We start from the raw sequence: 14499 nt of genomic DNA, 5'->3' as shown, positions 1-14499 counted from the left end.
TTCTTTTTCTGTCCTTTTAGTCAATCTAAAGGTATTAAGTGGTACTTCAGAAATGTTTTATTCTGTATTTCTTCAATCAGTAGTGAATTAGAACATTTTTCAAAGAAATATCCATGGATAACATTGATAACCTCATCTGGAAACTGTTCATATCTTTTGATCTTTAATCAATCAGGGAATGGCTCTTATTTCTTATAAATTGGACTTGGTTCTCTATATTTGAGAAATGAAACCTTTATCAGGAAAACTTGTTTCAGTGTTCTTGAAAGATGATAAAACTTCCCAATCCTTTAATGTAGAAACTGCTAAATGCAGTGTAATCCTGACTGTGACTTCATTCTTCTAATTGCTTGCAATATTTTCTACTTAATGTAGGAGCACTGGAATCTGGCTATATTATTCCTGGAAATTGTCATTTTGGATTTCCTTCCTTTTCAATTTCCATTTAACCTCTTGGCTCTTGAATATTTGGACAATTTTCCTGGAAATTTTCTTGAAAGATGATATTCATGGAGCAGGTGGCAAAGTTGATAGAGCACCTGCCTTGGAGTCAGGAGTACCTGAGTTCAAATCCGGCCTGACACTTAATAATTACCTAGCTGTGTGGTGTTGGGCAAGCCACTTAACCCCATTGCCTTGCAAAAACTAAAAAAAGAAACTAAAAAATGATATCCAAGTTCTTTTTTTAATCATGACTTTCAGGTAGTCTATCAATTTTTAAATACTCGACCTCCCCCATTAAAGTTTTTATGAGAAGTCAAGAAACAAGCAAAAATAAAAGAATGAAAACAAAAAAGACTATGAAAAATTTCACTGGAAAAATAAGCTATCTGGAAAATAGAAACAGAAGAGAAAATTTAAAAATTGTTGAACTAACTGAAAGTCATGATTAAAAAAAATACTGGATATCATCTTTCAAGAAAATTTCCAGGAAAATTTTCCAAATAATCAAGAGTCAAAGGGTAAAATGGAAATTGAAAAATCCTTCTATTACCCCGAAGGAAATTCCAAAAATGAAAGCTCGCAGGAATAATATAACCAGATTCCAGAGCTCCTATATTAAGTAGAAAATATTGTAAGCACTTAGAAAGAATGGAGTCACAGTCAGGATTACACTGGATTTAGCAGCTTGTACAATTAAAGAATTGGCAAGTTTAGAATATGGTATTCCAGAGGAAAAGGGAAGTAGTATTACAACTATGAATCAACCAAGCAGCAAATCCTCTAAAGGAAAAAAGACTATTCAATGAAATAGAGGTTTTACAAATATTCTTTATTAAAAGACCGGACCCTAGTTGAAAATCTGACTTTCAAATACAAGACTGAAGAGATGCATAAAAAGGTAAATAGCAAAGGAAAATCACAGGTAAGCTGTCCATATTCATACATGGGAAAATGATACTGTAACTTTTTCATTACCAGAACTGTTAGAAGAAAATACATTTATATGTTTGTGTGTATATGAATTCTGAGTTGACTATGAAAAGATGTTATTTAAAAAGCTAAATTTAAGGGGTGACTGAGGATTATACTGGGAGAAATAGAAAAGGAGAAATAATATGGATTACATTATTTCACATAAAAAAGTAGAAGGTATGGGGTGAAGAGAAGTGAATCTAATCAGAATTGGCTCAAAGAGGGAGTAACTATAAAATCAGTTGGGAATAGAGAACTATCTTACCTTACAGGAAAGTAAGAAGGGAAGTGGATAAGAAAAGGTCAGTCAGGGGCAGCTAGGTGGAGGAGTGGATAGAGCACCAGTCCTGGAGTCAAGAGGACCTGAATTCAAATCAGATCTCAGGCACTTAATACTTGTCTCTATGTGTAACCTGGGGTAAGTCACTTAACTCCATTGCCTTAAATAAAATTTTAAAAAGTGAAATTGTGGGTGGTGGTGGTAGAGGGTATGACAGGTTGTGGGAGGGAGTAGTGAGAAGAAAAATATCTTTGAAGAGCGGCAGTGTAAAAAGAAAGAAAATAGAATCAATGGGCAGTTAAACAGGATGGAAGGAAGTACAGTTAGCAATAGAAACTGGGGGGAAAAAAACTGAAGTAAGTTGCTCTTTAAAAAATTCAATTCAGAGCAGTTAGGTGATGCAGTGGATAGGTCACTGTCTCTGGAGTCATAAGGATCTGAGTTTAAATCCGGCCTAAGACACTTGATATTTGCTGTGGGGCCTTCAGCAAGTCACTTAGCCCAACTACCTTGCAAAAACAAGTTAAAAATCTCATTTCTCAAACTTAAAGAGAAATGAGTCTAATTTATGGAAATAAGAGCCATTCCTCAATTTATAAAAGATTAAAAGTTATCAACAGTTTTCATATTAAGTACTCAAACTTGTATAAAGTCACGTGAAAAGAGGTTCTAACTCTTTATATTGAAGAAATGCAAATTAAAACAATTCTAAGATTTTTGCCTCATATCTATTAGTTTGTCTAACTTTATAGTAAAAGGAAAATGATAAATGCTTGAATGTTATAAAAATGAGACATTAATGTCTGTTGGTGGAGTTATGAACAGATCATCTGGTAGAGCAATGTATAACTATGTAGATAAGTCTGAAAAAATCATGCATATCTATTGATCTACCAATAACACTTCTAGGTCTGTATGCCAAAAGTGATTAAAAACAAAAAAGGAAAATGCTCTATATTAATATTTGTAGCAGCAGCTCTTTTCTAGTAGCAAAGGATTGGAAATTGAGGGAATGTTTATTATTTGGGGAATGACTGAAGAAGCTGTGCATATGATTATGATGAAATAATGTTCTGCTTTAAGAAGTGGTGATCAGAATACTCTGGGAAAAACTTAAGGACTTACATGAACTGATGCAAAAATAACATATACTAAAAATTACTAAAAGCAATATTATTATGAGATGATCTGTGAATAACTTAGCAATTTTCAATAACATAATGATACAAAACATTTCTGAAGGACACAGGATGAAAAATGCTATCCATTCACAAAAAAAGAACCAAGGATGTCTGAATATAAACTGAAGCATTTTTTTAACCTTCCATTTTTTCTTTAGTTTTTTTGGGGGGGAGGGGGAAGATGGGCATACTTTCTTTCACAACACAGTTAATATGAAAATGTTTTATATAATGACAAATATATAATCTCAATCAAATTGCTTGCTTTATCAATGTGGCATGATGGTGAAAGAAGAAGAACTAATATTTGGAATTCAAAGTTTTTCTTTTTCTTTTTTTAAGTTTTTGTGAGGCAAATGGGGTTAAGTGACTTGCCCAAGGTCACCCAGCTAGGCAATTATTAAATGTCTGAGACTGGATTTGAACTCAAGTTCTCCTGACTCCAGGGACAGTGCTCTATCCACTGAGCCATCTAGCTGCCCCAGGAATTTAAAGTTTTAAAAATGAATGTCAGACATTGTTTTTATAAGTAACTGTGAAAATAAAATACTTAATAGAAAAGAGGTTGGGAGAAGAACAATGAATACTAGTGAAAATACAGAATACCCAGAATGATCAATTTCATATTATTATTATTATTTTTTATTATTATGAGTAGATTATACTAGAAGAAATCCCATTTTGAGTAGCTCATAAGAGCTTTTAATAAACAGTTGTTATTTCCTAAAGTGCAAATTCTTCATCTTACACTAATCACCACTAGGACTTTGAGCAAGACATGTGCTTTAAGTAATACTATAGCATTTACCTATTAAAACAAAATCACTGTGACTTCATAGGAGAGATTTTCTGCACCAATTTTTATTTCTCATATACATATTAAAATAAAAAGACAGGACAATTTGATAAAATTTATGATCTCCTCCCATTTGATGACAATATCAGGATATACTGTTCAGAAATGAATCCAGAATCTTCTGATACCTCAGAAGTTTTCATAGGAAAAGAAGTTAGTAATAACACTCCTCTTTTGTCCTTCCAATTCAGCTTGGAAATGCCTTTGAGAAAAATGGAGGGTTGTCATAACATACAGAAATAGTGAAAATAGGGATATAAAAATACATTGGGTATAATTTAAAATGTTAAAAAAAAAACCTTGCAAGGACTTCAAAAAAGCTCCAGATATCCCACAAGACTCCAGTATTTAAATTTTTTTTATTATGTTCTATTGTGTACTGTTTTGGATATTTACTAAATGTTTGCCTCAACTATATCAACATCTGCTTGTCTACTTTTATCCCTATATATGCCAATATGTCTATCTCTATTTTTAACTTGGTCTATGTATACATATCTATGTCTCTATCTAATCTACCCACCTAAATTTCTACCCATCTATCTAGCCATCTCTCTGTCTGTTTATGTCTCTTTCTTCAAAGATCTCATGTTCTAGTTGCAGTCCTTTTAATAAACAACTTGGTGCATGGTCTTTGGTGAATCACTTTCTCTGCTTCAGTGTCCTCTTATGGAAAAAGGAGGCATTAAGTAGATGACTTTTAAGAACCTTTCTATTTCTAGTATTATACAATACTGTAGAACACACACATTCATATATATATATATATATATATATATATATATAAATATATATATATGTATATTATATATACATACATACACACACACACATGAACAGATGCTAAAACATGCTCACAATAGGTAACTTGAACTTGGTGGTCTCTTAATTTCTTTCCAATTATATAAGTTTTGTGGAGATATTTTTATGGGACTTAGGCATACTTATCTTTCTTCAAAATTTTTGTAAAAGTAAAGTAATTAGTACAGGGCCTGACACATTCCATCATCTCCTGTAATTGTGTTTTTAGTCTCATCACTTAGACAATCTCAATCAAATATCTTCAACAGTTAACAATGATGTATATAAGGGGCAAAGAAAATTGGTAAGGAGCAGAATTGTAGCTTATTAAATTTAGAAGGCGGTTCACATAACCCATCATTTTTTTCTTTTTATTCATTTCAGGGAATGCCACCTGTCATCCAAATCATACTTCTTACCTCTGGCATGTATGTCTCCTCTTAACATCACTGAGAATGAGATTTCTATGTTTTTCCTCATTGGGATCCCAAGGATGGAGCATGTGTACATCTGGATATCTATTCCCATCTGCTTCATATATATTATTACCACAGTGGGCAACTCTACTATTCTCCTCCTCATCAAGACAGAATCTTCTCTCCATGAACCCATGTATTATTTTCTCTCCATGTTGGCCTTTTCAGATCTTTGCTTATCTTTCTCTTCCTTGCCAAGCATACTAAGAATCTTCTTGTTCAATGCTCCAGGAATCTCTGTTGATGCTTGTATTGCACAGGAATTCTTCACCCATACCTTCACTGCGATGGAGTCGACTGTGCTTGTCATCATGTCCTTTGATTGTTTTATTGCCATCCGCAACCCCCTAAGATATAACTCCATTCTCACCAATATCAGAGTCATACAAATTGGGTTTTTTTTTTGCTATTTTCTGTTCTGCATGCATAATGCCATTTCCTATTACTCTAAAGACCCTGAGATTTTGTAAGGAAAACTTACTCTCCCATTCTTATTGTCTCCACCAGGACATAATGAGATTAGCCTGTTCTGATAACAGAGTCAATGTCATCTTTGGCTTCTTTGTTGCCCTGTTAGGAATGATGCAATTCCTATTGATTTTGTTGTCCTATTTAATGATTCTTAAGACTGTTTTAGGCATTGCTTCTCATCAAGAGAGATTAAAAGCCTTTAATATCTGTGTTTCCCACATCTGTGCTGTGCTCATTTTCTACATTCCTGCTGTCACATTAACTGTTGTTCACTGTTTTGCCAAACATTCACCATTAATTAGGATCCTGATTGCTGATGTGTATGTTTTGGTTCCTCCACTGATGAATCCTATAGTGAGTGTACTGTGTAAAGACTCCCCAAATCTGGGAGAAGGTCCTTGGGAAGTTTGGTTTGAAGAAGGCCTGATATGTGACATCAGTATTTTTTTATCACAATCTGTTTACACAATCACAATCTAAAGGTTATGGTGTCACTCACTTCTCTCCTTTAATAATGCTAGAAGGGACAATCAACATCACCAATCTAATTATCAACTTTAAATAAAGAATATGTTCATATGGAAAATAAATATTCCCAAATAATTTATTTGCTCATGATACAAAACATGCATTTCTGTCATGATTTTCTTCTTTTCCCTTAGTTAATGTTTTATTACTTATTCCCCTTCAAGATATTTGAGTGTCTCCATCTCTATTTTATTTCATATATATATATATATATATATATGTATGTATATATACATATATATATATATATATATATATATTTGAACCATGGTTCTAATATTTTTTAACTTCTATTTCATGACTTATAATAATTTTTAGTAGTTTATGATGTCCCAATGGTGTTCCAAATTCTCACTTATGTCTTTATTTTGATATGCTTTTTGCTCATCAGACTTATAGAATATCTGCCTGATTCTCCTCTGAATACTGATTCTTTCTTCAAGCACATTTCTTTAGTTTTTCTCCATCTCAGAATGGAGAAGTCTTTAGAAGTTATTTATTAGATGCATACCTCTTTTTACAATTACTCTAAGACTTATAATTTAGACTTCAGCTAAAAATCTACAGGAAAGAGGAACTTGTCATTGAAGGCATTCAATTTCACATTACAGTAAATTGTTAGATATTTTTCTTTATTTTAGGTCAATCTCTGTCTCTGTCTCTCTGTCTCTCTTTCATGCTCTCTGTATATATATATCTTCATCGGTTTTTTTCTGGAATTTCTGCCATTATTTCTAATTTTTCCCTTTGAAACCAGGCAGTATTATTTCACCCCTCACTAATTCTATTAAAGACAGTCCCTTAAGTACTTAAGGACAGCTATCAAATTTCTGACAAGTTTTATTTCATTCACTTTAAACATCCTCCATTTCTTTAAAGGCTCATTTATGGGAGAGTCCAATCATTTCCACATGTTGGTTCTCCTTCTTGTTCATGTTTTTCTTCATCTAGGTCCTTTCTAAGATGAAACACTAAGAAATCAGTACCATACCCAGATTAAAGCCTAATCAATACAATTTGCAACAAGATATTCACTAATATTTTTCTTAGCACTATTCTTCAAGAGAGTAACTATTGACAGTTCACTTATTTGGATTATAACTCTTATTCAGTGATAGTTAATGAACTATTGAGGATAAAATGTATTTGTGTTTGGAGAAAAAGTAAATCAAACAGAATCATATTCAATCCTACAGTAATTAATATACAATTATGGATATATGTATTTATATGTAAGGCTTTTTGACATGAATCTCACTATATTTATATCCTTTTCACTGATTTCACCTAGAGCATTGTAAAATATCTCCCTTCTTGGAGAATATGATCTCATACTCAAAACTGTCAATAATTTTGTTCATCTACTAGTTTCAACTGGTGATATGAAAAATCATAATCCCCACCAGAACTGCCTTCCTAAACCTGAATCTCTCTGTAGAGTACCAAGGCTAGCCAACATGGTTGCTGCATTCTAATATTGGGTCTACCATAGTATTTTTTAAGTAATGGAATTAAAAGTTAATGTGCTTTCCAACATTTGAACTGGTTGTTAGAGACTGCACAATATTCACTTAACAGTATATGATTTTGAGCTGCTGTTTGAGTAAGGTAATCATACTATAATTAACACACCTTTCACTCTATTGAAGTGTGTGCTCATCAAGATCAACTTGATTATTAGAGAGCCCAACTCAGTCACTATTAGTCAGTTAGTTATTTTGGTGGATATTTTTACTGATTCCTTTAGGTCTACTTTAGAAATGTACAAGCTACCTGTTCTTTGTAGAACTAAGAACAAATAGTTTGTATCAGTCTGATTAATTGTGTTACAAACACATCCAAATTTTTCATCAGAATTCTGTCCATTTGATGAAGTTAATGAAAATAAATGCAGGTGTCATACAACTTTGTTTCAGCACTTTTTAAATTGTAGTTGTAGCTAGAGCGTGAAGTTTCCTTTTCCTCCTCTCTACAAAGAAAAGCATGCTAGTTTTAAATGTTTACAGCCAGTTCATCTTCATGGTCACCAAAACATCAAGTGATAGGTGCCCTCACACCAGTAGACTGGGAATTAAGAGAATCAGTATTCTTGATGAAAATGTATGCCTGTTTTAGGAAAGACACATGTTTGTTCCACTTGTCTGTTCCCAGCATGTTTGTCATTATGTTTTGTGGAGCAAATGGAATAAAATATGTTAATCACTTTGCAAACCACAAAGTACTATAGAAATCTGAAATATTATTAAGATTTCATTGAAATGAACAAATTTTAGGACAATAAAGGAAGATATTAAGAGATTGCTCTCAATTCCTTGATGCCACTCAAAGTGATTATATCGTGTACAATGGTTTTGATCCAAATGATTTCTGGCAAGAAGTCTGTCCTCCAAGGAAGACTTTGTCTGCAAACTTTAGCAAGTCTGGAAGCTTACTGGTTCCCACTTAGGTATTCTTGTGCAATTTCTAAAGCTATCAGACACTGCCAATTCATGACATATTCTTGTTTTCTTTTAGAGGTAGAAAATCAATGAAGACAAATTCCTAAGTTTTGTAAGTATGTTTTCCCAACAATTCAACATGATTTAACATTTAATGAGATAATACTTATAAAGTAGTTCATAAGTAAACACTATTTGAATTGCAACTTTTGTTACTTTCATAATATAATAGTACAATTAAATAGCAGTAGATTTCTTTGCACAGTGAGGTCATCTAATACTTATTAATGCTATCTTCAGTCCTATTGGATTAATGGAATCTGTTTTTTTTAATTTTGTTTATTTTTTAATGTTGTTACTTGACCTGTATACAGAAGTCATCCTTCAAAGATTTTCCAGAATAATGATTTTCACTGGGAAACATTAACTTCTTCTTGATGAGAACAGTGATTGATGATTTGATATAGTATTATATTACATGGAAGCACATTCTGCCCAATTTTTTCAGTAATATAGTGACTTTAGATGACTGGCATCTGAATCCTTTGTCAATCATTACTTTTTATTGTTCTATATCATTTCACACAATTTTGTCATCACCATCTAATTTTTAATTACTTGATCACATATTAGTGAGTCAAGGAAGAGTGTTCCATAAAAATAAATCATTCAGTCAATATACTTTTATTAAATCTCTCTTATACATGTCAGACACTGTGTTAACAGCTAGAAATGCAAAGAATTCAAAAACGTAACTTCTGCTCAAGGATCTTACAATGGAATGAGGTAAAACAACCCATAAGAATAAGTTAAAAAAGAAGTATGCCTGGTGTGGAAGCATGATGAAGTCCAACAGTTAGATGGGGATTTATGAGTTATCTTCCCTGGATTCCCCGCTTAAACTGGAAATCCGAGAAAAAGTTCTTTAATATCCATTCTCCATCCTCTTCAGTGAAAGGGAAGGGTCCAAAGGACAGATGACAGTGAGAAGATGTGAGTTTCAAAGTTGATATCATCTCACAGGAAGATTACTTTCTGGAGATAATAATAAGGAACAGATAATAAGCAAGGTGAGAAATTTTGAAATGTCTGCCCTTTGTTCCTAACCTGATTTAAGTTTTCTGTCTAGCAAAAGTTTGAAATATTCATCTAGACAGACATCTGTTTGAAATCCAGGTCTATTTGGATTGAAAAGAACATTTACTCCTCAAACTTTGCTCCCTCTACTCCTGCACAGAGCAGTTATAATCTGCTAAATCCAGCCTTGTGGTAAACCTGGCTCTCCCTGTGTGGTGAAAACTAAAATGAGCAGGATCCCTAATGAAGGCAGGACCTATTACCCAACCCATTGAGCAGGCAGTCCTAGTGCCAATCTGAATAAACTTCTCATCTTCCTAATCTAACTAATAATTCTTTTTTTCTTAAAAAATACTACTAACAACATGATATTCTCTCTAATACAAAGAATAAAAAAAATAAACAAAGTAAAAAAGGCTTGAAGACCCCAACAGGCAAGTGGTAATAACAGTAGAGAAAGGGAAAAGCTCCTAGTCTGGAGTGGATGATCAGAGGAAGAAAAGAGTGGAAGTTAAAAAGAACAGAATAACAGTTCATAGATATTTGAAGGGAAAATAAGAAAAATACCTTTATCTATTTTTTTCAGGACAAAAGGTTAAATGACTTGCCCAAGGCAACACAGTAAGTTGAATTTGTTGATAATGCTGATGTAGAAAAAATATGGAGAAGAAAAAGGAGGAGGAGGAAAGGAGGAGAAACAGAAGTAAATGAGGGGGGGGAGTGAAAAACAGGGATGGGGAGGAGAAGAAGGAGGAAAATAGGTGAAGAAGATATATTTTTTACTACCATCTATTAATCAGAATAAAAGATGAGAAAAGGTAAAAAAAGCAAACAAAACAAAATACTTATTGACACCTGTTGTTGAGAGGTGGAATAAAAGAATAATCCTTAAACAAAGAATATTTGCCAAAGTTGTGATAAGGATTAGAGTCTTTTCTTAAAAAATACTTCACTACTGATAGAATTTTATATGAACCTGGAATAAAGGATGCCATTGAGGAGAGGAACAACTATTCCAACTGAGACAGATCCCACCACTTCCAAGAACTAAGTGTCCATTAATGTGCATTTATTTCTCTATGAGGGTAGTGGTTAGTTGAGGGGATGTTTTTTCTCTTCCCTTCAGGAAGAGGAAGGGATCAATCCAAATCTCAAATAAGTTTAGAATAAAAGTCATCTTTCTTTAGTTCTTTAAGCTCTCTTCTCTTATATTCTTCCTATCATAGACTAGATGATTCATACCTCTTTGACAGTTAGGTGGCATATTGGATAGAACACTGGACTTGGAATCATTAAGACCTGAATAGGTCTAGTCTAACCTCATCCTTTTTAGCTAGGTTGCCCTAGGTAAGTTATTCAACCTATGTCAGACTCAGTTTTCTCATCGACGAAATGAAAATAGTAATATTTTCAGAGTGGTTTTAAGGAACAAATGATACAATATTTTATAAAGTACTTTAAAAAGTTTAAAGCGCAGAAAATGATTTTTAAAAATTCTTGTTAGGGGCAGCTAGGTGGCGTAGTGGATAAAGCACTGGCCTTGGAGTCAGGAATAACTGGGTTCAAATCCGGTCTCAGACACTTAATAATTACTGAGCTGTGTGGCCTTGGGCAAGCCAGTTAACCCCATTTGCCTTGCAAAAACCTAAAAAAAAATTCTTGTGGTTTTTGAAGCATTTTCTGGACTGAGAAGACCTACTGGTGTCTCTAGTAGAGCCCCAGGACAGGACAGAATAGATGATTACTATGAAGAGATTGTGAGTGAGGTAACAGGATAGATTAGAAATACTCAAAGGATCATGAAGAAGGAAAATTACTTCAAGGCATGTTAGCATGATGCTCTCTAGTCCTTCAGTCTGATGGGCAAGCAGGAGTGGTTATGTGGTAATACAGAAGAATTTGTAACCTAACTGAGAATTCAGAACTCTTGAGCAATGTTCCCACAATTGATTGTTGTTGTAGAATCAATTCAAGAAAAAAAATAGAATAGGAACTTTAGAGGCAATCAATCATTGGTTAACCCAGAATACTACTCCTGCTTATTGATGAAATGGGAATTGTGATTAGAAAAGTTTACTGATGGACTTGAGGAAGTTTGCATACCAAGTTTGATCAGAAACTAATTCATTACTAGTTTAAGTAAAGTTGACTAACCTGGTCATTGAATACACAGGAACTTTCCAGTATATAATTAATTTTAACAGTGATCAAAAATGAAGTCACTCAAAATTAAATTTTCAATTTTACAATATATCTAAAATGAGTTTTGGCACACACAAGCAATTAGAATAGAATTATACAGAATGGTATCAAAAGTATATATCAGACTTTCACAAGTAAGGGTGACTGGGCAAGACAGAGTGATGTATCCACCACCTCAAACAATTATCCTAGTATTATGTATCCTAGAGTGTATGCATTTACACATACATGTGAATACACACATATATGCACATGCATACATATGTATACATATATTCCATACATGCATAGTACCACAACAACTTCAATCATTATGAACCTAAATTCTAGACTCAATATATAATTTCATCAATACATGTTAGGATGAGGAAATGTGCATAACAATAAAAATCAAAGCAATATTAACATCTTGATGCCTTCAAAATAATAAGATGCGAAAACAGAAAATTAGATCCACATAACTGAAAGCAAAATTTAGAATGGTTTGCAGACCAATGAGGCTAATATACTTACAGAAATGCATAGATAGATAGATAGATAGATAGATAGATAGATAGATAGATCAAAAACTATTCAAACAGAAGCATATTTAATCATGCTAAATTGGCAAATGCATTAATGAATACATGCACTACTTGCCTATAAATGGTTCTTAGTATATGTATTTGATTTTTACCAGTTTCACCTAGTACATTGTAAAAGTCTGTCTCCCTTGTACAATATTAGCTCTCCTATATCCTATCAACAATATTTTTTCCATTACCAAGTTCAAATAATGATATGATTGATCAAAATCCTCACCAGAATTATATTTCTGCCTTCCTAAGCCTGAACCTGTCTGTAGAGTATGGGGACTATTCAGCATGGTTGCTATATTCTAAAACTGTTCTTTAAGTTAGGTAGTCTTTTGTGATTAGCACATTATCTTTCATCCTTTAGATTAATTACTTGAAGAATGTTTGAAATGTATGTGTGTGTGTGTGTGTGTGTGTGTGTGTGTGTCTGTCACTAACAAGTTGACCATCAGAGAGTCCAAGTGACTATATTAAGCAGTAGATTATTCTGATGGATTCCTTTATTGCTCCTTAAAGCTTCTAGTTCTAGACAAGTTGCTTGTTCTCTCCACAGCTAGATACAGTGTAATTTACATCAATCTGTTAAATTGTTAAATCTACCCAAATTTTGAGTAGAATTCTGTCTTTCAGTTGAAACTAATGAAAATCAACACAGGTGTCATATAAATTTCTTTCAACACTTTCTAGGATGGAAATTCTAGATGTGAAACTTCCTTCTGTTTCTCTCGACTAAGAAAAGCATACTAGTTGTAAATTTAGGTTTGTGATCTGCCTATTTTCAAAGTCACTGAAACACCAAGTGATAGATTCCCACACAGCAGCAGTTTTGGAAAAAGAGAATCATTATTCTTTGTGGAGATATATGCCGGTTCAAGGAAAGTCAAATTTTTTTCCCAGTGTCTCTCTCATGTTACATCACATGTTTTGGGAATCAAATGAAATCATATTTCTAAACTTCTTTGCAAACTTTAAAGTATTATGCAATTCTGACATGTTAACATTTGTTTGAAATGATCAAGTTTTTTGTGACAGGAATTGAGTTCATCAGGAGATTGTTTTCAGCTCCTTCACACAATCAAGACATTGAATTTTGAATTAATGGATGGCTTGATTCAAATGGATCCTAACAGGAAGTCTGTACACTGAGACTAAACTTCAACAATCTGGAAGCCTCCTGGTTGAGTATTCTTGTGAACAACTTGTGAAGTTATCTGACATCTCAATTTATGACATATTCTTAATCTCTCCTTCTAGAGATAGGAAGTCAATGTAAACAAATTCCAAAAGTTTGCTAATGGATTACCCCAACCATTTTCAGCACATATTGGTATAATGAGATAATATCTGTAAAGCAGTTCTTAAACAATAAAGTACTATATAAATTGTATTTATTATTATTTTTCATTATATAATATTTCAATCAATAGTATTAGATTTCTTTGCACAATAAGCTCATTTCACATTTATTGGTGTCATCCATTCATCTTGGATCAATGAAATATGTTTATTATTATTAAGTTTCATATTTTTGCCCATATATATATTTATGTCATTCTTCATAAAATTCCCATAAGAGTGATATGCACTGAAGCACTAACTTCTTCTTGGTGTCACGGGTGGGATAAAGGCTCCATCTTCTGCAAATTTTTTTAGTCTCAATGCCAGTCTGAATAGATCTCTAATTTCTCTGCTGCTGGAAATGTCAATAAAATATTTTTTATTAAAAATACTAATAGCTGAGGCGGCTAGGTGGCATAGTGGATAAAGCACCAGCCTTGGAGTCAGGAGTACCTGGGTTCAAATCTGGTCTCAGACACTTAATAATTACCTATCTGTGTGGCCTTGGGCAAGCCACTTAACCCCATTTGCCTTGCAAAAACCAAAAAAAATACTAATAGCAAAATCATCTGTCACATAAACAATGGAACAACAAAAAGAGGTTTTAAAGACTAGATTGGTTGAGTGTAGTAGTAGTAGTAGTAGTAGTAGTAGTAGTAGTAGTAGTAGTAGTAGTAGAGAAAGGGAAGAGGTTTTTACTCTAGAGTGAACTATGGCTGGAAGAAAGAAGTAAGAAAAAAGAGGGGAACAAATATAGAAGAGGAAACAATAGATCTAAGAATGCCCTGGGGAAGACAGAAATTTTATCTCAACTCTTACTGAGATTCTGACTGGTCCTGCACAAGAATCTATATAGGTTA

At 33.2% G+C, this 14499-nt stretch overlaps 1 pseudogene; it reads left to right on the top strand.

The window, feature by feature from the left end:
• The first annotated feature begins 4964 nt into the window (after positions 1-4964).
• LOC141489304 (olfactory receptor 51A7-like) lies at positions 4965-5908 on the top strand (annotated as a pseudogene).
• Positions 5909-14499: the final 8591 nt, after the last annotated feature.

Source organism: Macrotis lagotis, chromosome 1 (assembly GCF_037893015.1).
Source record: "Macrotis lagotis isolate mMagLag1 chromosome 1, bilby.v1.9.chrom.fasta, whole genome shotgun sequence".
NCBI classification, from domain to species: Eukaryota; Metazoa; Chordata; class Mammalia; order Peramelemorphia; family Peramelidae; genus Macrotis; species Macrotis lagotis.
This window is presented reverse-complemented; position numbering and strand designations above follow the sequence as displayed.